Source organism: Tiliqua scincoides, chromosome 2 (genome assembly GCF_035046505.1).
Source record: "Tiliqua scincoides isolate rTilSci1 chromosome 2, rTilSci1.hap2, whole genome shotgun sequence".
NCBI classification, from domain to species: Eukaryota; Metazoa; Chordata; class Lepidosauria; order Squamata; family Scincidae; genus Tiliqua; species Tiliqua scincoides.
Window position 1 is genome coordinate 63,735,450 of NC_089822.1, and position 27,381 is coordinate 63,762,830.

Genomic DNA, 27,381 nt, shown 5'->3' on the forward strand with positions numbered 1-27,381 from the left:
GGGATGGACAGAGTAGATAGGGAGATGCTCTTTACTCTCTCACATCACACCAGAACCAGGGGACATCCACTAAAATTGAGTGTTGGGAGAGATAGAACAGACAAAAGAAAATATTTCTTTACTCAGCGTGTGGTCGGTCTGTGGAACTCCTTGCCACAGGATGTGGTGATGGCGTCTAGCCTGGACGCCTTTAAAAGGGGATTGGACAAGTTTCTGGAGGAAAAATCCATTATGGGGTACAAGCCATGATGTGTATGCGCAACCTCCTGATTTTAGAAATGGGCTATGTCAGAATGCCAGATGCAAGGGAGGGCACCAGGATGAGGTCTCTTGTTATCTGGTGTGCTCCCTGGAGCATTTGGTGGGCCGCTGTGAGATACAGGAAGCTGGACTAGATGGGCCTATGGCCTGATCCTGTGGGGTTGTTCTTATGTTCAGTGCTTTAGATAGCATTTTCCTGGCAGTGCTGCTAAAGGGTAAACATTTTGTTTGTTTCCAAGCATAACTTCCATGGTCCAACTTCTTCACAGTTATGCCAATCTAGTCTGTGAGCACTAAAAGCAATTTGGCAGTGTCCCATTAGAAGTATTTAAGATTAAATCTTTGCAGGAAAATTACTTTTTTTGAGTGTTGCCAGTTCTGCTTCTTAAATCTAGAACAAAAACAAAAGAATCCCATTCCAGCACTGCAGTGACTTTAAAAGTGATGAATGTTTCAGAATGTGCTGTACGTTGTGCCAGAATATGCCTTACCTCATTGAATATTCTACAAAAGATGAGAATTACCATACCACACGTAAATGTGGTATCAATATGGTTAACTGCCCTCTGTGGTTGCTTAATTTTTAAGCAGCCTAAAGAATGTCTTCGAAGTTAAATTAGGGATTTTCAAAAACACTTAGCCATAAACGGTGTTCCTACTGAGTGCAACAGGCAAGGCTCTCTATGCAACTCGAGGACCCAGAGGAGCATATTAAAGCCAGCCTTTCCCACAAAGTGAGGACTTTGGTTGAACTGGCCTAGTCAACATTCCATTGACTAGGGTTGGTTGGTGTGATGTGGTCAGCTGAACACTGAGCTGTTGCAATGAAAATTGGCATGCATTTTCAGAGCCGCACAACTGGGATTTCAAGAAAAGTGCAACATGCAATGTGATTGGGGTTGGTTAGGTTCAGCCATGTCAGGGGTTCCAATCAAATAGGAGGCCTACTTAGCTGGGCTGACCTCTACTGTTGGTACCAGTGACAGTGGTAGCCTTCCTTGCATCATCAGGGTTGGGTGGGGTGTGCCATGAAGGACCCAATGCAGGACTTTGACTCAGGGCTCCTAGCAACTCGGCCCTGCCATTGGATGAGATATGTATTGAGATATGTACTGAGACCTTGGGGACTGAATGTTGGTGTGCATTTTCAGGGTAATATGATACATTTCAAGGACAACTGTCAATGGAACTCTCAAACAGGAAAGGTGTAAAACTTCTCTTGTGCCACACCACACTAATTTTAAAACCTCAGGCATGTTCCCCACTTCCTGGCTGCTTTTTTTCTAAACTGAAATGGCCCAAATGTTGCAGTCTTTCCTCATAAAGACTTGCAACATTAAATTAAGTTTGGGACTTTTTTATTTTTAGAAAACAGAAGGCTAAGAGGGCTTTGAAATTATGCATTGTGTGGAGAATGTGCATACAGCGCTTCTCATATTTTCCTTTCCTGAATGCAGTGGTAGCAATCCCCCCACCCCCAAAAAAATAATTATTAGGAGGCACAGAAGGGACATAGTGCATTGCGGGGGTGAGTTTTGTTAAATGTTTAATTTCCAAAAGATGAATATTTTGAATTCCCATTTTTAACCATATTTTATGTGAAGCAGGTCTGGTTGGTTTTGATGGAGTTAATGTTCAGGTAAGCACGTTTAGGATTGCAGCCCCATTTTAATTTCCAGCTTGCAATTCACCAACAAGTCCAGAGATGTATGTCCAGTATGTGGGGGAACTACTTTGTGGGGGAGGAGGGGTGCACTTGCCCCCTTCCTAGTCTCCTTCTAGCACTGTTCATGACTGAATGGGTTGCTGCCAAAAGGGCAGTGAGGTGGAGTGCTGGGTAACGGAACTGTTATCTAAGAACATAAGAACATAAGAACAGCCCCACTGGATCAGGCCATAGGCCCATCTAGTCCAGCTTCCTGTATCTCACAGCGGCCCACCAAATGCCCCAGGGAGCACACCAGATAACAAGAGACCTCATCCTGGTGCCCTCCCTTGCATCTGGCATTCTGACATAACCCATTTCTAAATCTCATAATGAGCAGCTGCTCAGTTATCAAGTAGACATGAAATGTGACAAGCAGCTGGGGAATTGTGAGGATCTCGCTCTTCCTTCACCTGATCCATTTTTGCAGCATATAACAAGGGTACATGAAAGTGAGGAGACCTCTCAAATTACTCTGTGCTTTGGCTCGCAGCACCAGCCTGTCACTCCTTGAGGCAGGAGTGAGGAACCCTTCTGTCTCCTGCAAAAGCTGCCAAATGAGCTATGAACATGTTTAATTACAGGGAGATGTGAATAGACTGGAAGAGGAAAATGAAGCTATGTCAAGACTAGGCCTCTTCAGGTGCTCATAAAAACGAAGAAAGAGGCAGGTGTGAAGGAGATGGGCTCTGCGAGTGTTTGCTTCACAGGATGAAACAAATGCACAGAGACTGGGCACAGAGCCTCTTCCACCACAATGTCACCCTCCCCACCCAAGTCCATTCTTTCCCCACACCCACCGCAAGTGAAAAACCTGATGTAGTGATGTTAAATGTCAATGGAAAACATTTTCTAAGACTCTCTCCCAACTCCTTTGTATGCACACATGCACACACTCTGTAAAGAAACCTCTTTTGACTGAGGCCCATTATTCTATGAGCTCGCTGAATTCCTGTACTAAGCTGAGGACAGGATGGGGCATAGGATATCCTAGACGTCTGCCATGCAGGTCAACAAGAAAAAGGAAATGCCACAAGAAATAATGATTCTCAATTATGCAATCAGCTTTTGGAATAAGCAGACCTTCGCCTAATTGGGCATGTCATCTCCATTCTCAATTGGATGCAGTAATATTTTAGCTAACTAAAATTTGTAACTCCTGCCCTTTATTCGGTGGTGGCTGGTTCATATATGCTACAGAAAGGTGTTTTTGCTTTCTTTTTCTAACATATGAACCCACTTACTGGGCTGCATTTTCTCTCTGATCCACGCACATCTCAAGTCCCATTTTATCACTCTGACGTTGTAGTTCATTCCCCTCCTGAGTTCCCATGCACATCAGTCCTACTGCCTCTCTTTCTCTTCTGGTCCTCTCATATGGCCCATGTACTCTCTCATATCCACCCTATCTGCTCCTCTGATATGCTCACATGCATCTCCCAAGCCTTTCCCACTGTGGAATTCACTGCCATGATATGTGGTGATGACCACTAGCTTAGATGGTTTTAAAAGCGGATTTAGGGGCAACAAACAGTTCTGTCAGTGGCTACTAGTCATGGTGGCTACGTGCTGCCTCCAGGTTCAGTGGCTGTATGGCTTGAAATAGCATTTGGATGGGAGCAACAGTGGGAGAGAAGTATATCATTTTCTACAGCTTTGGGGCTTCCCAGGGCAGCTGGTTGGCCACTGTGGGAAACGGAATGTTTGGGAGATGGGCCTTTGGTTGGATACAGCAGGTCTTTTCTTACACTCTTATGTTAGTACTGTATTCTCCCCCCCTCCCGACTCTCCCAACAGAGCCCTGATTCTTACCTCTTCTCTTCCTACCCTCATGACCATTCTCAATTGTTCATTCCTCCCATCAAAGCAACTTTTACTCCTTCTCTATGTAACCCTTCCCTTTCTATCTGCTAGCCAAAAAATGCGAGCTTGCTAGTACAATCCCTTAAGTCATATCAATGTGTGATATTTTGTATAATGCATGTGTGTTCAGTTTAGATTACAGTTGTGTGTGCCTGACTGTAAATAGTTCTGTACAATATATCATGTTATATACATGCACATTCACTCTTTCTTATCTATTATGCATGTCAAAGGTATTATAAGACAGGAGTACCAATTCACAGTCCAATGTTGTACATGCCAACTCAGAAATATGTCTTATTTCTCAGTGGGCTTTACTCCCAGGCAAGTGTGCATAGGAGTTCAGCCTTCATTTTGTAAGATAGGCTTCATATAAAGAAAAATCAGCACACTTGGATTTTAGCAGATTTTTCACTCTTAATGGCCGGTGCTGGGCTAGCGCTGGTGGAGCACTGGAACTCCGCTACTCAGCAGTCGTGGGAACTGCTGGGCAGCAGAGAGGTAGGTGGGAGCATGGCGGAGGTGGGGAGAGGTGTTCCGGGGTAGGGGGGAGGAAGGGCTTGGAGGAGGAGTGCTGGGGAAGAGAGCAGGGCAGGAGGGAGGCTGGACCAGTGGAGCGATCCTGAGCTGCCGTGTCGGGCCTTTCACTCAACATGGAGGCTCTAAATTCTACGCTGACTGTTGGTTCGTCATGAAATCAAACAGAACCATTGTGGGGCTACTCGCTTTACCCAGGGGAAGGGGACGAAAGTCCTCTTCTCCCAAGGAGGCAGTGACAACTACCTGGGGTGTGCTGGATACAGTGGCAGCCATTTTTGGTGCCGCTGCAGCCCTGTGCACTGGGCAGCTCAGGATTGGGCTGTCAAGCAACCCTCATGAAGAAACCATGGCATAGGCTTCCTCACAAGGCAGCTGCCTGAACCATTCACTAACAAGGCTAGGCCGTATCTCCAAAACTAGATGTGAGAAAGCAAAAAACGATGCCATTTTTGTAATCAGCATCCCAGATATATCCAGGAATAGATCTAACTTTTACGACAGCAAAATGTGTGCTGGTCTGTGTTATTAAAAGGGTTTGGGCTACATCTTTGCATTACTGAGGGTGCGTTTCTGGAGCACCAGAAGTGTTAATGGAGAGCTAATTTTAGTGTGTGAGTACAAAGAGAAACTGTAGCAAGTTCTGGCACTTTAGTGCACAAAACAAAGACACCTGAGCTTGGAGTCCAAGAAGGAAGTAGTGGCACACACAATAGTGCTAAGGGTTTCTTTCCTTGATGTAGCAAGATGTAACACTGTAGTTTTCAGTCATTGCTGGGCCCGTCGAATCAGCCATCCAGAAGTTCTGTTTTTCTGATATACAAGTTTAATCCTGGAGAGACACTGAATACCTGCTTTGGGGTGACCTGTTCTGAAATGCTAAGCATGACCAATAAAATCTGTCATCAGTGTTTTTCTCCATGAGATGATATGGTACTTGTTGCTTCTGAGATGAATATCTTTCCATTTCCCACAACAGCAAAGACAACATTACATGGTTCTCCAAACACCAGGGGTTGAACCAGCTATTGTGGATGAGCAGGAATTTCTGTTTTGATGGTTGTCACAATGGTGCCTTGAGTGACTTCATTCCGGAAAGATCTTATCAGCTTGCAGCATCTTTGGATTTTTACCCTTTGGGGGGGGGGGTATTAAGCTGTCACTCCTGTCATTTGTATCATACATAGAAAAACAACCTGAAAGGGGAATGCACTGTACTCCAAGGTCTTCTAAGACCTTGCAGTGATTGGTGAGGTTCTCTTCTTAGGAAAAGATAACCCACAGTTCAACTCAAGACAATTAATGCATTGTTTTTCATACATTATCATAACCTCTATGTATTTTATTTTATTTTTTTGAAAATGAAAATGGGAGATGTGATATTTTCTTAGAGGGGTTTGTCTCACCACCACCTATCTCTACATGATAGGCCAGATGTGCTCTGCCGTGATGTGATGACTGGGTGAGTCAGGCAAGCGATATTTTATTTGGAAACTTTGTTTACATTATTGCCTCAGGATGGAAGCTGAAGAAACAGCAAAATGAATTGTGGTCAGTCTCCAGAGGACTATGGGACTGCAAAGCTAATTTTAGAATGCTGAGGCAGCAGTCTTGACCGTAGAGTCATGTCAGAGCACAGATTCCAAGGAAGGAAGATAATTTTAGGAACAGGACCAAAGAACCAACCTCTTTTGTTCATTTGTGCTCATATAACTTTTGAGTATCTTTGCTAATTTACCTTCAGAATAAATAAAGGAGTGCAGGATGTCAGGTTTAACTGACTGTTCTTCTGCAGTCTTATAATGTGAATTTCATCAACTGTTCAGAGGTTTTAAAGGCAACAGCTTCACTTGTGAATTGTAAACAGAACTGAGATCCTAACACTGGAAAACAAACTTAACAAAGCCATCTAAGAACCTGTAGACTTTAGCAAGCATCAGACCAGTAAACTTGGTGGAAAAAAGGAGTCGGAACACATTTAATCCATTTTGTCCAGTTCTGAGGCAGCATCCATACAACTTCTCATAGATGGTTCCACCCTTAAATCGTCTACATTTCTCCAAAGATTGTGTTCTTGGGGGTAACTGAGCACATGCTTAGAGGCACATTCCCTTTTGTCAGTAACTGTCAAAAGCTGCTTCTGAACAAAGAGCAAATGTGTGCTACCCATGCTCCAATGCGCTATCTTCTTGATCCATTTTTGAAAATAGGAGGTTCCCTTCATTTCAGAAAGGCATTCTTTCATAAAAGAAAGCATTCTGCGCATGTGCTAATAAGTGCTTTACCATTAGAGCCTATTATTCATTTATTTTGCTTCCTTTGGTGGGGGGAAGCCGCATGCTCAGAGGCACTACTTCTGCACATGGTCAGAGGCACTCCATTTCAGGTGCCAGCATTTTTGAAAGCAGAACTTAGCAACCCTCTCTGAGCCTTCTTTTTATACTCACCTGCTGCATTGTGGCAGCTTACTTGGACACAGCCATTGGCGGAGACTGTGGGCTTACATCTGATGCCTCGCTTGAAGAAGAACAGGCCCCTAATAAATTGCAGAGTCATTACACTTTATGCATACTGGTTCTAATAGGTGTCGTGGATTCCTGCCTCCTAATAAAGAAAGGAAGTCGAAAACACATAAATTCTCCCAAGGGAGTCAGACAGCCCAAAGCCAAATCTGACAGCTGTTACTGTTACCATGAGCACCAGGACCAAAACAAAGATTGGAGAGAACAGGAGTTATTACCAGGGATTTGGGCAAGATTTTTTGGCTACGGAATGTGTTTTCTATCCTACCATTCTATGAAAGAGCAGTACTCCTACAGTGCAAGATGGCACATTGAGATTCAGCAAACACTGGCAGTTATTAGCTGAAAAAAAAAGGTTATTCAAAGTTTGCATTTTTTGAATCACCCAGGTTGTTTTTGGGATTTAAAAAAATCCTTCCTCTTTAATCTTAGGCATTCAGGACTTGGTATGGCAGAGAGGGGTGAAAAATGCCTGCACTGTAGCTATTTATTGAAACAAACTGCATGGTTCTTCATCAGTTCCTTTCTCTTTTCTTCCTACTGAATCTCACAGGAGTTCATGCAGGCCTGTATTTTTGACTGCCCTGGCTAATGCACAGGCTAGTTCATCCCAGGAATTCAACTGACCTGGAAAGGCAAGGAAAGTTCTGGAAGGAAGACTAGTCTCTTTATTGCTGTATACAAGGAAAGAAACAGAATGTTAAAGTTTGTGTGTTTTAGCAGACAGACTGCCATGCTCATTTCTAAGGGTCTGTGGCTTTCTAAGTATTGCACTACCCACCAGTGATATCAGTAATAGTCTCAATAATTTTTTTGGCAACCCTTTTAAAATTCAACTTCCCACCTCTTGTTATTTGATTATCCACCTTTCGAGCGAAGCACCAACCACCTGTTTGATGTGGAAGTACTCAAAGATTCCCATCCACACAGTATTGATGGAGATCACACTGGATGTTTTGCATCAAAATCTTCTGGTCTACATGTGTGGCTCCCAATCGCACATGTCATCAGGTGTTGCTTGATGCATCAGGCTACCAGTGTACACCTTTTAGAAATGGATGCCTAGCAGAAAAAAAAAACTTGCAGGGTCGGCAACTAACTGAAGCCACTTTTTTCTCCCAAAAGTTTTCCATCATGCTTGAAAGTCCTGGAGGCCCTGTTTAAACCTCCAGGATTGCTTTCAGTAGTCACCTGGAGATGGATGCTGGAAGGCTGGCAACCCTAGCAGTGCAGCAGCCCTTTGGAGCAGAAGAGAGCACAACAGTTGGTAAAGTATTGCTTAAAAAAAAATTAAGCCACACAAATCAAGTGAAACGCAGAAACTGATTGGTCTAAAGAATAAGGCAAATGGCTTGTTAATCTGACCCAGTTTAATTTTTAAAAACTTTTTTGCTTTCTTTACTATGTGCCTCTTGGGCTGTGAGGACGCCTTGATTTACAATGATGCTTTGACGGATTACCTGAAAGCATAACCTTCAGGCAAACTGTGATTAACTTGACCAAAGACATCTGGGAGAACCATCTATGGCTGAAAATTATGACCTTGGTATTTGGGGCTGAAACTAGACACCATATAAATTGCGCTGCTGAAAACACTCCAGTACAGAGGCCTCTGTGTGAGACTCCAAGAGACTTTTTTTTGGTTGTTTTAGCAATAGCTCAGGCCGAAACACCTCCTGTGAAGTGGGGGGGGGGAAGAGACTTCCCTGGTTTACTTTCAAGCCACTTCTTGAGCAATGAGACCAACATATCACACTTCCCTCCCCCCCCCATCTTGTACCAGAAAAGTGCCACAAACAATTAACAGTTTAATGCTAGACAATGCTTCAGAGATAGATTGTGGGTTTCACTTGGACAGATTCATGGAGCTAAATTAAGTATATGATTCTCAAAAACCATGTACTCATAATTAGCTTCCCTTTTTTTTTTGTTCAACCCCTTGATACTGTAAAAGCACAGTATGCAGTGTCCATGTTCTGATCTTGTTATTGTTGCTGAATAAAGGTCTATATGAAATGTGGTTGCCAACATTGCTCTTAGGCACACACACAGGTCTACTACTACAAACACACAATCTCTGGCCTGGGATTGCTCAGCCCAGAATTAAACTAAATTGGGGGAATTTAAAACAAAATCCTATATTTAACAAATCTATACTGTACCAGCAACAGTATGTGTACAATATGGACAGTGATGTGTCTTTCAGATGCAGCTCTCATAAAAATAGTCTCCAGCCACTATCATTCAAATGACAAAAGTACACTAGAAAGTATCCATCTTCTTTCAGTTATCCAGGTAAAATTAACCATACATCATAATTCTCTTCTACATACACAGTGACTGCTCTTTCTATAGCAAAGTCTATAAAAATATATGGAACCTGCACGGAACCTATGGCATACTCCAATACAACGCAAATGTCAAATGGAGATTCAAAACCATAAATCTTTGGAGTGGACTACGTATGTTGCAATGTCATTGTTCATGAGGAGAAAGAAAGTCTCATTTCCTGCATTGTTCCAACTAGCGATATTGCCAAGACTCCAGTGGCAGTCCTCCCCAGTCCTGTGCCCCAGGGCAAAGGTCCGCGAAGGCGCCCTCCCCATGGGATACCACCGCCCCCCGCATGCAGATCCACCCCTCACACTCACCTGAAGCAAAATGGAGCCTCACGTAACTCCAGGACGCACCAGGGAAGCCTCCCGAGGTTTCCCCACACTCTTAAACTTCTGGCAAACCGGAAGCACAGTTTCTGATCGCGTTGAGAGCCCCAGAGAGGCTTCCATGTGGTCCTAGGGGTGTGTGAAGCTCCACGCCTGGGGCATTTGCCCCTTTTAGTTAATGGCAGGTCTGCCACTGTTCAAGACTCATAATTCCATGTTGGAAATACAATTCTCATCAGCTCATAGTGCTCACCCAAAATAAACGCCCAACTACATGTTATGATAGAAACGCATGAATGCATCTCTGTCTTTTTTTGGATTGTTGCAAATTGCAGCTGGGGGCCAATCCATTTTGGGACTGCACTGCAAGAAGAGGAGGAGGTTTAACCCTCTCTCTCCCCTTGCATTGTTTTCCCCATGAGAATTGCTATCCTGAAACTGCTATTTGTGTTATCAGTAAAAATATGCAGGCATAGAGGTCTCATCCTCCACCCAACCAGCTCCCAAACCCTCTCTCTGCCTACATTTTTAGAGGCTGCTATGCATTCGAGAGGGGAAGAGATCTCCCCTTCTCTCTGAAGTTTTCTGGGTAGGGTGGGAGGGAAGGAGGTGTGGTGAAAGGGCTGGATAAGTGGGTAAAAGGGTTTTGGAGTGGAAGAAGCAATTTTGATTTGGTCTGTGGTGAATGGATATGCTTCACTCTTGGGGGAAAATTTTTTTTTTATCCAAAATGGATTTGACCTTGCCCAAGTGTGTCTCATCCAGCCATCATTCTGACTTTGTTACTGCAAACATATTTGTGTTCAGGCCACATGATAACACTTTTAGATTATCCAGCAGGAAAACAGGCAGGGAAATCACTACCTAACTCCAAAACCACATGGAACAATGGGCCAGAATGACACCATAGACACCCTACTGGAATCTCATTGTACCTGCCCACTGGTCATATCCACCCACCTGACCAGACTGAGGTGAAAGCTAAGGGAATGGGCCAACTTTTCCCGCCTCAGGGCAAACCAACGAGAAAGACTGAAATCCAATTCACTAACACCCCATAAAAAGGGAGAGTTGGTTGGAAGATGGTGCACTTGTTAGAAAAGAAAGATCAGCTACTTAAACCAAAATATCCCTCCATCTAAGATGGAAGAGAAATGCAATTTCAGTCTTTGTAAGTGTATACCTTAGTTCAACGGGTGTGTAGTTAGAAACTCCTTTTGGATTCTTTTGTACTGCCTCTTACCACAACTCGTTATTTTCACTATTTTCTGCTTTGTCCTTTTTAGTTCAGCAAACTTCTTATGTTTAAAAGCATCCTGCCTGTCTGATAAAAGACATGAACTAAAATCTGTTTAGCTTCCTCACTTGCTGATAGATGGCTTGGGCCAATCACTACAAGGGCTTGAAATGTATGTAGAAGGGCAAAGGGGCAAGAAGCAGCTAGATCAGTTGGCACCCCTTCCTTTCCTCTGGCAACAGGTTTCAGTGCAAAGGGATTCCTGCATCAATATGCCACCCACAGCCTGGAGGTGGAGCCTCAAATCCATCTCCAATGACAGCAAAACTATCAGACCGGGATTCAGCAATGGCAGCCGTGACCAACTGTCATCCATACTGTGTCCTCAATCTCTCCTTGAGAAACTCAAGAATGAATGGGAAGCATGATGCAAAGGGTGTGTGTCTGTCTCCTCATCAATACAGACTCAGAAGTAAATGGAGCTATTTCCCAGTGTTTGGAAAGAAGCTTGCCTTATTGCCAAGCCAGTTGGATGCAAACGGGGGGAGGGGGGAGTTTGCTAGTTCCAGCACCAACACAACTTGCAGGTTTTGTGACAGACTCTGGTTAACATATTTGTGTAGGTTAATAGCTTAGCTTTTCATTAGGTTTGCCAGGCATCTGGGATTGGCTTGAACTGCCACAGAATGATCTGCATTATCCAAGGCCTGGGACGCTCTTCTTTCTGGATGTATAAAGTTCCAGAAGAAAAAAATACCATTCACTGATCAGCATTTCTCACTGGAAGCTGTGCAAGGGTTTTGGGTTCCTGCCATGGCGTCTTCTGTTAGTTCTATTTTCCTCACAATGAAAAGGGGGGAAAATCAAAACCAATAATGCCATGGAAGCAACTGGAGCACAAACACCCCGCAACGTATTTCATTCTCTTTAGCAGCTGATATGCATTGGGGAGTTAGAAGTAAAAAATTTTTTTTTGCAGTGCTCTTCTAGAAGTTAGCACTGCGAAACACTTGTTCTGCAAGCACTAAAGCTCACCTGGGCTATCAATCATGTCCCCTCCTCGGGTTCCTTCTTTCTGTAGAGCCCCAAATGTTTAGGTTTTTCTCATAAGGGAGTGCCCCAACCCATATTGGTCATATTGGTCACTCTTTTCTGCACCTTTTCCAGTTCCACGTATCCTTTTTGAAATGTGGCCACCATAATACTAGACACGGCCTTACCATTGATTTGTAGGATGGCATAATAATATTGGTGCTTTATTCTCAATCCCTTTTTTAATTATTTCAACTGTGAAATTGGCGTTCTTCTTAGCTTCAAAACACCATGTCAACCCGTTCATTGAACTGTCCAACATGATCTGATCCTTCACAGGCAGCTCAGAACCAACCAGCATATATAAATCCATAAGCCTGAGGTATTCAATCTGTGTGTCCCGCCTCCCTAGTGAGGCATGCCTGGCCTCCAGGGGCGGCGCCAGGCATATCTGGGAGAGAGGCAAGGCTGCTCTGCTCAGCTGCACGTGCAGCCTCCTGACTTGCTGCTTTTCTGCAGATGTGAACGGGGCAACGTGAGGCTGGGAGGGCGTGTGAAACATGGTGGGGGGAGGTGGGAGAGAAGGCTTGCTGGGCAGGCAGGTGCCGCATCTCATCATGGAGCTCTCTCCATGTGCAACCTTGCCCCAAGGACTACATTTCCCAGTGTGCCCCTCGCCCTGGGCATCCTGGGATTGGTCAAGGCTGCTTGGGAAGGAAGGAGCCAGCCTGCTCCTAGTAGGGGGGGTGTTCAAATGCCCAGCTTGCATCCCTCCTACTTGCCTGGGGGGAACAGGGGTGGCATCTGCATGTTGGGTGTGTGTTTGTGAGCCGCCCCCATCTACTTTGGGGTGAGTTGTCATCTTGCTGGGTGTGGCTGCAATCCTTTCCACACTTTCCTGGGAGTAAGCCCCATTGACTCAAATGGGGTTTACTTCTGAGTAGACCTACATAGGCTTGGCGTCTGTGTCAGCTTAACCCAGGATCCTCACCTTTCTCTTTTTCCTCCCCCTTCAAAAAAGAAAAAAAGCCACTCTTGATGACTTTGTCTCCAATAATTGATTAAAAATAAAAATCCCCATTCCTTTTTAGCCATTCCCCTTTTTCCTCCTGCCTCCTTTTGGGGTGGGGGGGGTACTCTGTTGGCTGCTATTGTAAGACAAAAGGCACAATCCTAGCTAGGTCTACTCAGAAGTAAGTCCTACTGTGTTCAATGGAACTTACTCACAGGAAAGTGGGGTTAGGATTCCAACCAAACAGTCTCTAGGTCTCAGTTTGCATCAGTTTGCAATTAGCAGATACACACAAAACAAAGTCTTCCCCTCCCCCAGCAAATTCATCACTTGCTCCCTCCCCTTTCCAAAACCCTCCAGTTGTGCTGCTAATAAACTCAGGGCACAATCCTAACCAGGTCTACTCAGAAATAAGACCTATTTCGTTCAGTGGGGCTTACTCTCAGGTAAGTGTGGTTAGGATTGCAGCCTCAGAGTGCTGGCAGCCTTGTTTCTAGTGTATAATTATAACACCTTCATCCCCATTTTGGGGGTGAGGTGTTGTAATGGGGAGCCGTGGCCATTGGCTACAAGGATCAGGGGAGGCGCGAGCCGGAAAAGTTCAAGAACCACTGCCATAAGAATACAAGAACCCATCAGTGTATATCAGGTACCCCATCCCCTAAGAATGGGAGAATGTGTCAGCAGTGTTTCTGTGGGATAACTTCTCTTGGGGCTAGAGTCCTTGCTTTTATGTAGATTTTGTTATGCATACACACCAGTTCTGGACCAAAAGACCACACTACCTTCAAGCCAAAAGGTTAAAAGGGCAGGAAATTATTTAGGGACAAAGGCAGAAGGTGTAAAATGATAGGTAGGAAAAGGGAATTATGCAATGACATGAGGTCCACTGCTCCAAAAGTGCTTGGCTCAGGACACTAGCATAGCCTCTTTCTATACAGACCTTCAAGAAGTGCAGTAGGAAGAACTGTTGTTCATCAGCAATACAGAGGAAAATTAGTAGTTAAATGGCAAAGCTCTCCAAACAGGAACATTTGTTGGTTTATTATGTTTAGTGCTGGAGGTGTGGTCTTGGTGGTGAGCTGTTGCCTTGCCTGAAAAGCTAAGCAGGATCAGGTTCTTGCCTTGGATGGGTGACCAGAATCCACTGGCGAGTATGGAATGTGGAGGAGTCCGTTGGCAGGAATGCATCTTGAGAACCAACCTATAATGTGATTTGCAGCTGCCTGTGGAAGCTTGGAAAGCCTGAGGGCTGTGCAGCCATGACAGTGACTGTGCTATGAAGGGAAACACCTGGAGAAATGGCAAGTGTATGAGTTCTCTCATAGAATAATACTTGTAAAAACCCCATTTGAAAAATAGGGTTTATGGTCAAGACTGCCAATATAAACTGCCTTGAGTCTATGAGAAAGTTACTGTAATAAATAAATAAATATTATTTGGCTGATCTCATCAATGCCCAATGGGTCATCCAGAACAAGAGTGTCTGGAAGGTCCCCAAATCTGTCTGCTTTTTTCTAAACAAGAAACATTGAAAGAACCCCTCTAGCAAAGCAGCCCTGTTAAAGGCAGAGATTTCAATTTCACGAACTGTTCTGGAAACTAACATGACGTGATCGTTGGATAATTACTTTTAAGTCCTGCTGGGCCTAGTGGACATTATCCTACTGCTACATTTCCCAACATCATTGCAATAGTTCTTAAAACCTTTAATCCATGTGGGTGTAATAGCTAGAAAGATTTGAATGTCAAATAATAATAATGAGACTGGCTCCAGACTGGCTGATCTCAGCTACAACTTCTTCCAGCTACGACTTTTTCTCTCATTAGGGCAGAATATTCAGGGCATGAAAACTACAAAAAACATTAGCGCTCTTATACTGAGCTACATATTCCTTCCCATTACTGCTCTCTCACTCAGATTGCATCAGACAAGAAAGATCATAGTACCTTAGTGCATATCCTTATATACAGGGCTTTTTTTCTAATGGAACGCGGGGGGACGGAGTTCCGGCACCTTTTTGCAGGGGCCCCTCCCCTTCGGAAGCATTCCATGAGGGGGGGAGCAAAACAGAGGCATTCGCTGGGTGGGTGCTGGGGGGTGCAGGGTGGGCGGGTGCCTGGCCCCTGCCTGACTGCACAACGACCCCCTCCTCCCCCCATCTCCAAGCTCTCGCCTGAGCCCAGCCCGCCTCCCTTCCCCCCCACGCTCTGCTTCCCCGTGCAGCTTCCAAGCTGGTGGAGGGCGTGGGGGACATGCGCCGACACCGAGGAGGAGGAGGACGGACAGCCAGCCAGCCAGCCAGGGAGACGGGCTGTGGCACCCACGGAACGCCCAGGTACTGGCTTGGCAGAGGAGGAGGGGAAGGAAGCTGGCTGGTGTAGCCCCCCATGTCAATCTGCAGCACGAGCCTAGGTGTGTCTACTCAGAAGTAAGTCTCATTGTGCTCAATGGGGCTTGCTCCTGGGAAAGGGTGCATAGCCTTGCAGCCTGAGAGCCGAAGCCTATGCATGTCTACTCAGAAGTAAGTTCCATTGTGTTCAATGGGGTTTACTCCTGGGAAAGTGTCATAGCCTTGCAGCCTGAGTAGACAGGCAGAGGAGGGGCTCTGAGGCTGCAGTCCTCTCCACACCTTCCTGGGAGGAAGCCCCACTGCCTCTAATGGGACTGACTTCTGAGTAGACAGGCACAGGATTGGACCCTGAGGCTGCCATCCTATCCACAGTAAGCCCCATTCACTATAATGGAACTTACTTCTGAGTAGACATGCACAGGATTGGACTCTAAGGCTGCCATCCTATCCACAGTAAGCCCCATTCACTAAAGTGGACTTCTGAGTAGACATGCATAGGATTGGGCTCTTAGGCTGCAATCCTAGGCACTTTCCTGGGAGTAAGTTCCATTGACTAGAACAAGACTGACTTCAGAGTAGACATACCTAGGATTGGGCTCTTAATCCTGGCAGAGATATATATCTGCACCCGTTTTCACATGCTAAGGGCAGGTGAAAAGGGATTCTACGTGTGTACAACGTGCTGTCCAGCCTTGCCAGAGATCCTCCTCATCCTTGCCCTACAAGCATGCCCTCTGCCAGCCAGCGTTTGCAGCTGTTCTCCAGCAATGCACAGCAGCTGCTCAGGGCAGCAGAGAACATACAATTGCATGCCAAGCGCCTTCCCAAAGACACAGAGTATTCTGATACCTGAATTAGACCATATTTAATTCCTTGTTTGCAAACGTAGCTGTTTCTATGTGCACCTAAGGACCCCTCTCGTGTAAGAATTCCTTTTTTATTCTTACTCCCATAGTTGCTTAGAGTAATTTTACTACATGGAACTCATGTAAGCCATTTTTCAGAATCCATTCACTGCTTCCTCTCCTCAAAGTAGTGCCACACTACATTTAGTTATTTGATTTTTCTCTGTAAACCGCTTTGTGAACATTTAGTTGAAAAGCAGTATATAAATACTGTTATTATTATTATTACATACTACACGCTACAAGTGCACCTGTACAGTATTTTTCCCCATGTGTAGAAAAAGTAGCTAGGGGGAAGGGGATGTGGAGATTGACAGCCCAGTCCTATGCATGTCTACTCAGAAGTAAGTTCATCTTTAGGGGGGAAGCACACAAAAAATATTTTATTTTTCCAATTTAAAAAATGGCTTAAAAATAAATAAATAAATAAATAAATAAATAAATAAATAAATAAATAAATAAAAGATTAACAAGTTGTGAGTTCCTGCACCTTTTCTTTTACAAAAAAAGCACTGCTTATATACATCTTGAAAATGATTTGGTTTTCATCATGGCTGCAGTAATCTTTATGCTAAGCATGAAATAGAGCCGTAGCCAAACTAGGGCTGTCCATTTTTCCTCCTAATTTTTTCCCCCTGAGAGCATAAATGCATAAAGTATGTACCTATCCTGTTCTTTCTGCTGAGTCCCTTAAAATTCTCTGCCACTCAGAAAATGAAGACCATTCCTTCCTTACTAGAAAGAATAGTACTGACCATGTTCCCAATTACAGGCAAACAAGGGCAGCCTACACTCCATGATGAGCATAAGGCTGAGGGAAGGGGCCATAGCTCAGTCATACAGCATGTGCTTTTCATGCAGAAGGTCCCAGGTTAAGTCCCTAGTAGGTTTTATTATTTTTTGGTTTGGTTCTATTAGAGAAAAGTGATGTGATGTAGAGAAAAATGATGTGAAAATAAAAATTGTGATCTTAAGCAGGTGGCAAATTTCAGATGCTGGATTATTTGATTTTTCTCTGTAAACCGCTTTGTGAACTTTTAGTTGAAAAGCGGTAAATAAATACTGTTAATAATAAATAATTAGCAGGAAAGGTACCAGACTTTGTACTGTATGTATTCAGAAGGTTGTTTCCACATGTCGCTTTGAGAGGATAATGCATAGCTCACAAGTATTGTGAGCTGTTTAGGCAATTCTAGAGTACAACAATGACTTTCATATTCACATGAAACCTTTTCTCAGTACCCAAGAGTGTTGTACAGGGTGACCCAAAAATAACAGAACCCGTAAAAATTTTATTAAATCCTACAAAGGTCCAGTAAATTTCAAGAAACTTACTGGACTCAAACTTATTGAGTTTGAGGAAGATTATTGTTCCAATATTTCATGCACAAAGTCGACTTGTATACCCTGAAAGAAAAAAGAAGAAAAATTAAAATTAACAGTTTTATTCAAAGATTTGTGGGTTCTGTTTTTTTTGGGTCACCCTGTATATGGGTGTAGCTGCTTGGTTAAGGATAGTGGTATCTCTAGGATAAGATATTGGCTCCTTTCTCATTCCACAGTGGAGGGAACTACAGGCAGAACATAATCCTCTTGACCTGGAAAGTCAGGCCAGACTAGCTGCCTGGGGTCATGAGATATTCTCAGATCTTCTGCTTTCCATCAGAGTGGCCAATTATTGGTGAGGCCAACCCTTCACAAATAAGGACTGCAATCCTATCTACACTTTCCTTAGGAGAAAACAGACATGATATTAATTACATCTCTTTCTTTCTTTCTTTCTTTCTTTCTTTCTTTCTTTCTTTCTTTCTTTCTTTCTTTCTTTCTTTCTTTCTTTCTAACAGCAGCCATAAAAGGGTACCCATTTAGAACTGAGACCGCAGTAGCAGTGAGAGGGGCTTTTGTTCTTTTTCCTTTTCACAATCTGGATCTGGACTGGCACCTCTGCAGTTATTTACCATGGAAAGGAAACTGTTGGCACTAATGACATATTCTCTTGCAGATCAAACAGTGTGCCTAATGGAATCATGGAATCATCATCACCCCCCCCCGACACACACACACACACACACACACACACACACACGTGCGCACACACATTTCATTGATCAACATCTTTTGAGGGCATGAGGAGTAACAGAACCAGTACTTCACATCACCTCCTGCTGGCCAGTCACTAACCAACTTCTCTCTATCATGGTGTTAGAAATTACAGCAGTATCCCACCATTTCCAGACAATCTGGCATGGTATTAAATATTAAGACATGAATAGAGACTTAATGTAAATATGCTCCTGGTAAAGGCAAATAAAGAAGTGAAGAGGTTTGGAATCCAGAATAGAATTGGAATCCACAAAGGTTATGAATGATGGGGCTTTCTGTTAGGTGGAAAAGATCTCATTTTAGCAGTGGTATCAGGTTGTTAATTCAATACTGCTTGCAAATGTGCCATGCTGCAGGGTTGTTGCTTTTCAGTTGGGCTATTTAACAAAGCAGACATTTATTTAGACAAGAAACATAGCAAGCAATTTCCTAATAATAATTACCTCTCTAGCCCTTGGCAATGGGAGTGATAAATCATTCATATTCAGTCAGTTCTCTGGCCTCATTTATAAGCGGCTCAGCCTTTCTGAGAAGGCACGAAGGGGAAGGAAGGCCTCTGTGCCTTTAACTAGCAGAACATGCTGGGATGGGACAGTAAATGTCAATCAAGCCTGTATTATTGTCACAGAGAAGAATGTTGTGGTGCCTGCCAGATCTAATTTTACTGAGAATTTGATTTTTGTACCGCATTCCAGCACTGAGGGCTAAATCCCATTGGGTTTTTAAGGGGAGTGGAAAAAGGGGCTCCACTGTTTACATGCAGAAGAAGCACATTTGTCAGTCTTGTGGGGCTTGGAAAGACACTAGGAATGTGTATAAGATGTTACTGGGTGATGAGTCATGGTGGAGGTCAGCAACTAAAAATGTTTAAATACAGTACTCACTCGAGTTCCTTGTACTCTCCATAATGACTGCCTTCCTCTGTGGCAACAGTCTCAAGAAACAGAGACATGTAGTGTTCTTATGGGACTTCCACATGATACTTCAAGGGCTTTTAAGAATACAAAGCTTTAGCCATTTCTGCTGGCATGAGATCATTATGTGCACTGATCAATGGATCCGGATCTTGAAACCAGACTACATGGGAAGTCTCATGCACCTCAGAAAGTAACACCAAAAGAACTGTGATTCTGTAGATTTCTTGAAATCAGACTATACCTCCCTAGGTTTCCTGTGTCTCTTCAGAGAGCAATGTACCCCATGTGAAATTGGAGATTATACCCCAGGACAAATGGAAATAATTTTGACTATAAATTTCTTAGTGATAGCTGTATGCAACAGTCCAGTGCAGAGGACTTTTTAAAGGGAGAAAAACAGGATAAGAATTCTTGGACTAACTTGATCACGTTTGTCCTGGCAAAAAACAGAAAGAAAAGAAAAAATGCTTAAAAGCAAATATTAGCCTTTCAATAAGCCTCTTTCCCATTCCAAGTACAAATGCATGGCTAACCGTAGGAAAATATTTTTTTCATTTCCCTTCTGAGGCTTCAGTTAGAATGTTTATCCAAAACAATATTGAAAAGGGGGTCTTGACCTTCCAAGGCTTTCCTTTATGATTGCAACATAATCAGGCTCTGCCTGGATGCCTCCCTTTGGACTGACAGAAGGCAGAAAGAGGACCTCTTCCTCCCTGCTGACGAGGACATTATTTGAAGTCTAAGCAGTTCATTAAATTAGTATTTTATTACGTTTTGTGACCAAGTGATCAGATTCATGACAGGCCTCAAGCTGACAGTCACACTGCTGCCAAGTAAGGTTGCTATTTTGCAGGAAAAAAACAAAACCAAAACCTTTCTCCAGCTTTTAATTTTTTTTCTAATTGATACATGCAGCAAAGATTGATCTCAGGCCATTTTTTGCTCCAACCTCTTGACTGCTGGGCCCCATCTCACTACGAGTTTCACCTGCCCCCATTTATCAAGGGTTGGCAGTCTTATGACTGTGCCAATATGGACTCTTTGTCTACAGTTTAGCCCTACAGGGCAGCGGTGCTCTTTTTGCTATTTGAAACCCATCCATATTCAATTATCTTTTAAAAAAATCATTGGTGAATATCTGAACCAATGCTATCTGAACTTTCCATGACACTCTGAAGTGGAAATCATAAGGGGACATCACTGGCTCCTTCTGACCTTCCAGGATCCTGGCCTGCTTTGTTCCAATGAATGCCCTGAGCAGTTCTAATACCTCTCCAGATAACAATTCTAGGGGCAGCAATGCACTGCTTCCTAAAAGATGTCCTTAATGAATTGGTTCTTCCTTTCTAGAAGGGGCTCAACCCATTCAAATTACTTGTATCAATCAAAGAGAGTCTTAATGAGCGATTGATCAAACACAAAGCAAAACTGTGACACAAAGAATACAAGATGGAAAAAGGTGCTAAAATCCCCTTTGGCAACAGGCTAAATGGAAACAAACCTGGCTTTAATAATAAAAATCAAAGAAAAACAAACATAAAAGCTTTGAGGAAATGTAAAGTATTAAAAGAACACACAAGAACAGGATGTCATACTGCTTTCACACACACACAGTAGGACAAATTTATAATATTAAGAACATAAGAACAGCCCCACTGGATCAGGCCATAGGCCCATCTAGTCCAGCTTCCTGTATCTCACAGTGGCCCACCAAATGCCCCAGGGAGCACACCAGATAACAAGAGACCTGCATCCTGGTGCCCTCCCTTGCATCTGGCATTCTGACATAACCCATTTCTAAAATCAGGAGGTTGCACATGGCTTGTAACCCGTGATTGCTTTTTTCCTCCAGAAATCTGTCCAGTCCCCTTTTAAAGGCATCTAGGCCAGATGTCATCACCAAATCCTGTGGCAAGGAGTTCCACAAAAGGAGTAACAAAATTTTCTTTTGTCTGTCCTAACTCTCCCAACACTCAATTTTAGAGGATGTCCCCTGGTTCTGTCTGGTGTTATGTAAGACTGTAAAGAGCATTGCTCTATTCACTCTATCCTTCCCGTGCATAATTTTGTATGTCTCAATCATGTCTCCCTTCAGGCGCCTTTTTTCTAGGCTGAAGAGGCCCAAATGCTGTAGCCTTTCCTCATAAGGAAGGTGCCCCAGCCCAGTAATCATCTTAGTCATTCTCTTTTGCACCTTTTCCATTTCCACTATGACCTTTTTGAGATGTGGTGACCAGAACTGGACGCAATACTCCATGTATTATGTATTCATGCTCCCAACTAGCCAAAGAAGTTAGCTCAATCTCTTATATGTAGCATATTTAGCTTCTGCCATATCCTATCCCCCCTCCCAGGCCTTAACCAGTGACACAAGGCTGCTTGGATTTGCGCTGGTGATTTTGCTGGCGTGAACCTGAGTAGCCCAATAAAGGCTGCTGGGGCTAACCCTAGGGCAGCCATTTTCAACCACTGTGCTGTGGCACGCTGGCGTGCCACAAATGGTCCCCAGGTGTGCCGTGGGAGTTTGGTAGAGGGTCATTTATTGATAGAACCATTGGGGGATATGAGCCCCCCACCAACAGCATGGTGTGCCCTGCTGATTGTCCAAAAACCAATAGTGTGCCTTGAAAATTTTAGTACCTTGTCAGTGTGCCATGAGATGAAAAAGGTTGAAAATCCCTAGGGCAAGGGCAGAAAAGTCCCCTTACCTCAGGGAGTCCTTCAGGAGCCTCTATTCCTGCACTGGATACAGCGGAGGCTGTTTCAGTGCCACTACATTGCGGTGTGGGAATCTCAATAGGATCGCACATAAATGGGATTGCGGAGAAGGAACTTGTGGCCTAGTCAGTTTCCATCAGAAGAAAGAAAATGTATTTAGCTTTAAATGCAAGGAGTGCATACTGTTAAAGGAAAATTGATTCAAAAATTATGAATTATTTTTTTTGAAATGGTGAGGCATTGCTATGTGGAACCAAATAGCCTTACTGTCATGTTACAAGAACATGCATGATAAATGGTGAATATGCACGGCACGTGTTCTTTTATCACGTGTTTGAATTTAAAACTTAAAAAACTGTCCTGAGTTATACTGGGGAGGTGGGTTTGGCTATAAAAAGAGAGATGAAGAACACTATTTTTTTTTAATGGCAGAATTGTGAACACTAGGTATGTACGTATTCAGAGATCACCAGTGATATTATGGACACTACCCAGTAGAAGCTAAGAAATCTGCAGATTATTTCAATAGTGATAGCCATGCTGCTAGCACCTAGCTTTAAATTTTTCAAGTACTCATTAAAGAGCTGCAGAAACCTGAAGAAATGATTTATCCATAAATCATGGGGTGACTTTAAGCAATGAACATGTGTACAAAAGAGATCTACAGTACTTCCCCCAACAGTTCAATCTAATGTATGTTTACTCAGTCAGTTGTCTGTCCAGTCTGTTCAATGAAACTTCCTTCCAGTAAGTGTGCAGCCAAAGTATCTAAAAAAACTAGTACAGTTTTGCACTGAGTTTTGACTTTCTGCTTCAGATGCAAACATGTTGAAGCCTGACACTATTGTGAAACTAGCTGCTCCACTTTTCAGAATAAAATCTGTCCTTGTGTACCCTTTGTGCAGTGTTTGACAAAAGGAAGAGTGGGCTTTACCAGTCACATGGGCTGGGGAGAATTTGCAAAGAACTCGTAAAGAACACATTCCTGAGCTTCAGTTCGTTCCAGTTAACTGCTCCCCACAGACAGCAGATGATAATAATATGGGGTTCGCAGTAGATAGCAGCAGTCTGAAGCAGAGCAATGGGCAGCCCTAAAACTCTGAAGACGCTTGTGACAGTGACATCAGAAAGCACCTTTAGGTCCCATCTGAGGTATTCTGTCACGAATGCCAATGCCCCACCAATGCAGGCTAGTCTCAAACTCATCAGTGAATGCCATCAAACAAACAAAATTAGCAGAGCTTCATGCCAGTTGCTCCATTCTTACAGCTGACTTCATCTACTGATGGCTTGAAACAATTTCTTCTTATTCATGAACCCTCTTACTCTACCTTGTCCCTTGAAATTGTCTGCTTGACAAAGGCCAGGGGAAAATAAGCCACATGCTGATTTGCAGCATGGCGGATGTTGCAGGCCAGGGAACTTCAGGAAGCACATGTGGGGGGAGGGGGTCAGTGGACAAGCATGGGGGCAAGCTCCACCTCTGCTGATGTTGTGTGTACAAAATGCTGCCCTCCCAACCCAATGGCTTGAGTGAAACCCTGCCCCCTGCCTTCAGGGAACATTCCAGGATGGTAATCATAGGGAAGGTGTATTCAGATAATCACTGATTCACATGTGCATTGTTGGCAGAGGCAGGGCTTGCCAGCCTGTCTTACTCAGGCACAGGAGCTCTTGGGGGATAATATGCAGTGTGGGCTCATATCTCAGATTGTTAGACATCAAAGTTAGTATATTTATCTACAACCTTTGAAGGACCTTCCTAAACCCACATAATTTCCTTACTGAAACGTATTTAGGTTGGCTAGAATGGTTACTGTTGGTAAATACAACCTTCTCTTTGAAAATAAGTGTATTTTAATGAGACTGAAAGCCTTGATTCTAGAAATGCCCACCCCAAGGACTGTTTTGAGGTTGACTTGGGAAGCAACACTTTTAAAAATTGGGTGAGATTTCATAAAAGTACAGTGTCAGCTAGGTCACATCTAAGAAAAGCAAACTACGAAGAGATCAGGAGAGAAAACTGCACGATTCCAAGGAAAACCATCACAAAACAAATATTAGGTTTATAGGAATATTTTAATCTCTCCTTTTCTCGTTTCATAAAGTGGAGAACATAATGCTATTTTATGAGGATTTTTTTTTCAATACTATCATTAATTGCTTTTCTTTCTTTCTTACTTTAAGTAAAGAAAAGGACTTTATAGTTCTGCCAAGAATGAGGAAATATTATACCCTGGAATCTGTTAATTTTTTTTCCAGGGCAAGAGAGAATCCAAATACCAAGTCACAATAGGGTAAGTCAGTTCCAGAGAACGCCACACTTTCGTTCTTTGTCCTCTCTGCAATGCACACACACCCATGCACACATGAGAATACGCACACGCAGGCACGCAGACAGAGAGAGTCAATGTGATCTCAGTTCCACAAAGCATTTTCCCCATCATCTGGTTAGAATTTCTCTGCCAGTTCACTTGCAGCCCTCCCATTTCCTCCTCACGTGTTCTGCAAACTGCAGGGAGGACACATTCATTATTTCCTAGAAATCAAAAATGAGATGCAATTATGGGAGGCCTCAGCAGAAGACTGATAACATCTCCTTCCTGCCAGCCAGCATAGAGGGCAGTGTCTGGGCCTCTAGGCAGTTGATCAGATTGGCTTTGGAGCTTTTGAAGAGAGCCTTCACAGGCCACTATCCCTCCTTGTTTCCTTAAACGAAAATCATTGTGTCACTGGCTGATTCTAAGGCCCGCAAAAGCAAGTGCTGGCTTTGGGATGATGAATTCTGAAGACCTACAGTCTGTGGTCCTCTCATGTCTTTCTTGTGGGCCTGCCTTTTTGACTTGGGGCGCAATCCTAACTTGCACTGGAACAGGCAAGCCAGGAGGCTTGCACTGTATCTAGCAAAGGATTGTGGCCAGCAGCGGCTTAGCCAGAGGCAAGGGGAAACTCTTCCCCTTACCCCTGGGTAAGGGCTGCTGGCCCCAATGTGTCTCCTCAGACTTGCTCCACCTCCTGAGGTGGCACAAGTCTGAGGAGAATGGAGTGGCTTGAAGCTGCTCCTTTCTCTCTTGGGACGGGGGCTGGGATCCGGCATTACTGCTGGATCCCAGCCCCGCCTCTAGCTCCCTGTGGACCCGCCCCTGGGGCTGCCCATCGCCCTCCCTCCTCCCACCCAGGAACACCTCCCTCCCTCCCTCCACCTCCCAACCTCCCCCACGCCTACCTGTCACCCTTGAGTCAGCTCATCCGAGCCAACACAAGGAGCCGGGAGGAAGCCAGCGTGGAGGCCTCCGTCGGGCTGGCGCTTCTGGGAGCACCGGCCTGGCTTCCTACCACAATGGCACAAACGTGCTTTATAGCCAAACTCAAGGTTTGGATTGTGCCCTTAATGTTCTACAGCATTGCTGAGAGTTTTGAAGTTGTCCCGTTTCATTTCTTGACATTTCAGTACAATTTACATTATTCCATCTATTAAGTGGAATCTTTCAATAGGACTACATTCTGACAAACTGCCATACTTCTGTGGCAATCATCCAAGGAGCACTATGCACTCTTAAAGAATCCCATTGAAATCAATGGATCTTAAGCACGCATAATTCTGTACTAGATTGTGCCCTGTATATTTTGGCCAAATCTAGCTGAGTTATGGCTGATGGCCAGTGCTAACAAAGCATTTGGGCACCAGACTGATTATTTTATAATTGTTCCTCATTCAAAAAGATTTTTTCCCTCCCTCTGAGTTTCTTTTGCACATTAAACTAGATTTTTCTTATGAAAACATACTGAAACCAAATAAATGTGCTTATTCTCTGTATTTTCCCCTCTCTTAATTGTTTGGTTTTATGCAAAGAGGGGAGAGGTAGAAAGATGGGTTCTTAAAGGCTGCTGATTATTTTTGAAACCATGAAAAATAGGTTAACAAATCGACTGTTGCTCCAGTGTTCTCAGCTGAAAAGGGCAATGTAGCATTACAGCCATGGTGAGTCAGCACTGTTGAAGCAGTGTATTTAGCAGCAGTGTGGGGAGAACTTCCCTGTTGGGCTCAAATTGGGCTTTGGAAAAACAAACAATTTTCAAAATTCAGAAAATAGCTCAGGTTGTTCCAAGCTCAATTAGCCCAGTCTGGACCCTGTTGCATCCCTGATAATGTCACTGGTACTGGTGAACCTATATATCTTTCCACCACCAGTCTGCCCACCTCCTTCCCACTCACCCTTATATACCGTTGACCTATTGGTAGCCCTGGGGAAAGAATATGTCCCAGGGCTCCTCATACCTGGCATACAGCCATAGCATGCTGTGTCAGTGGGAGGCAGGAACAGAGACTTCTTTCATTCTGGAAGACCTACTACTCAGCAGCAGTAGTCCCAGGCACAATTTCTGAGCTTAGGCACATTTTCTTATTAAATACCACCAGAAGTGAGAAAAAGAGCATCATGAGGCAATCATGTTGTCCCAGTCTAGATGCTAATTTGGCTATTCAACAAAAGGAATGACATTAGAAGCCTGACACTGTAAAGATGTCCCTGTTTATAAGGGAATCCGTATCCCACCCAAGATAGCCAACAATAAGGGTTAAATCAGAACCTTAAAAGCAATCAAAAAACAATGTAAAAAGAAAGCATATAGCCAGCCAAAATCCAGACATCAAAAAGTTTTAAGAAGGCAATTGAAAAGCAGTTTGTAAGGAGACACAACTGGGACAGACAGATCCATAACTTGGCCACCAGTAGAGAAAGGGTCTTCTCTTGTGTTCTCAACAAACACACGTTAAATAAATGATGGATGTGCAAGGAAACCACTTCTTTTAATCTTAAGGAGATACAGAATTGTATGAGAGGAACGAGTCCTTTCAGTATTGCGCAGCTCGATTCTACCCAAATCCTCCCCCCACCGCTGATGCAGACGTGCTTACAATGTATTGTGTGCTATATCTGTGGAAGGGGGGTCAGTTAGATAGGTCTCCTTGGCGTAAGTGAACTGTTATTCACTTACCCTGGGGAAAGCCTCCACTGTCATCCTGGGCCAGCCTGGGACTCTTCAGATATGTGCCTGCAGTCTAACAGGCGTAAGTCAGGCACGTAACAGCAGAAGTAAGGGAAAAGGATGAGGATATTGGATATTGATAGGATACTGATGCATGCAACCACTGCTGATACCACCTCCAGTCTTTCTCCCAGGAATACCCAGGAATTCTGACCTGGGAATTCATCTCCCTCCCTGCTCCCAGCTGTTGCACCTGTCTTTGTGGATCTAGCAGTGAGTCTCGTGTGCTGCTGCCAATTGTGGCAGTGCATGCAAGATGGCTGCTGGAAATGCACACCACTGGAAACCATTTTACAACCAAGTTGTATTTCCTAAGCTGCATTACCACTGACTTGGCACATTTCTGTGTTTTTGTTTTTTTCTGGATTAATTTTGCAGTACATTAGGGCACAATCCTAACCAATTTCCCAGCACTGACTTAGCTGCAATGCAGACCCAAAGTAAGGTAACAAACATGCCCTTGCCTTGAGGAGGCCCCCTTGACTGTCTCTCCACTGCAGGAT

General features: G+C 43.9%; 1 long non-coding RNA gene across 1 annotated transcript in view; it reads left to right on the plus strand.

Moving 5' to 3' along the window:
* Positions 1–27,381, plus strand: part of LOC136641690 (uncharacterized) — an 85,527-nt gene that overhangs the window by 51,896 nt on the left and 6,250 nt on the right. The window lies entirely within an intron of this gene.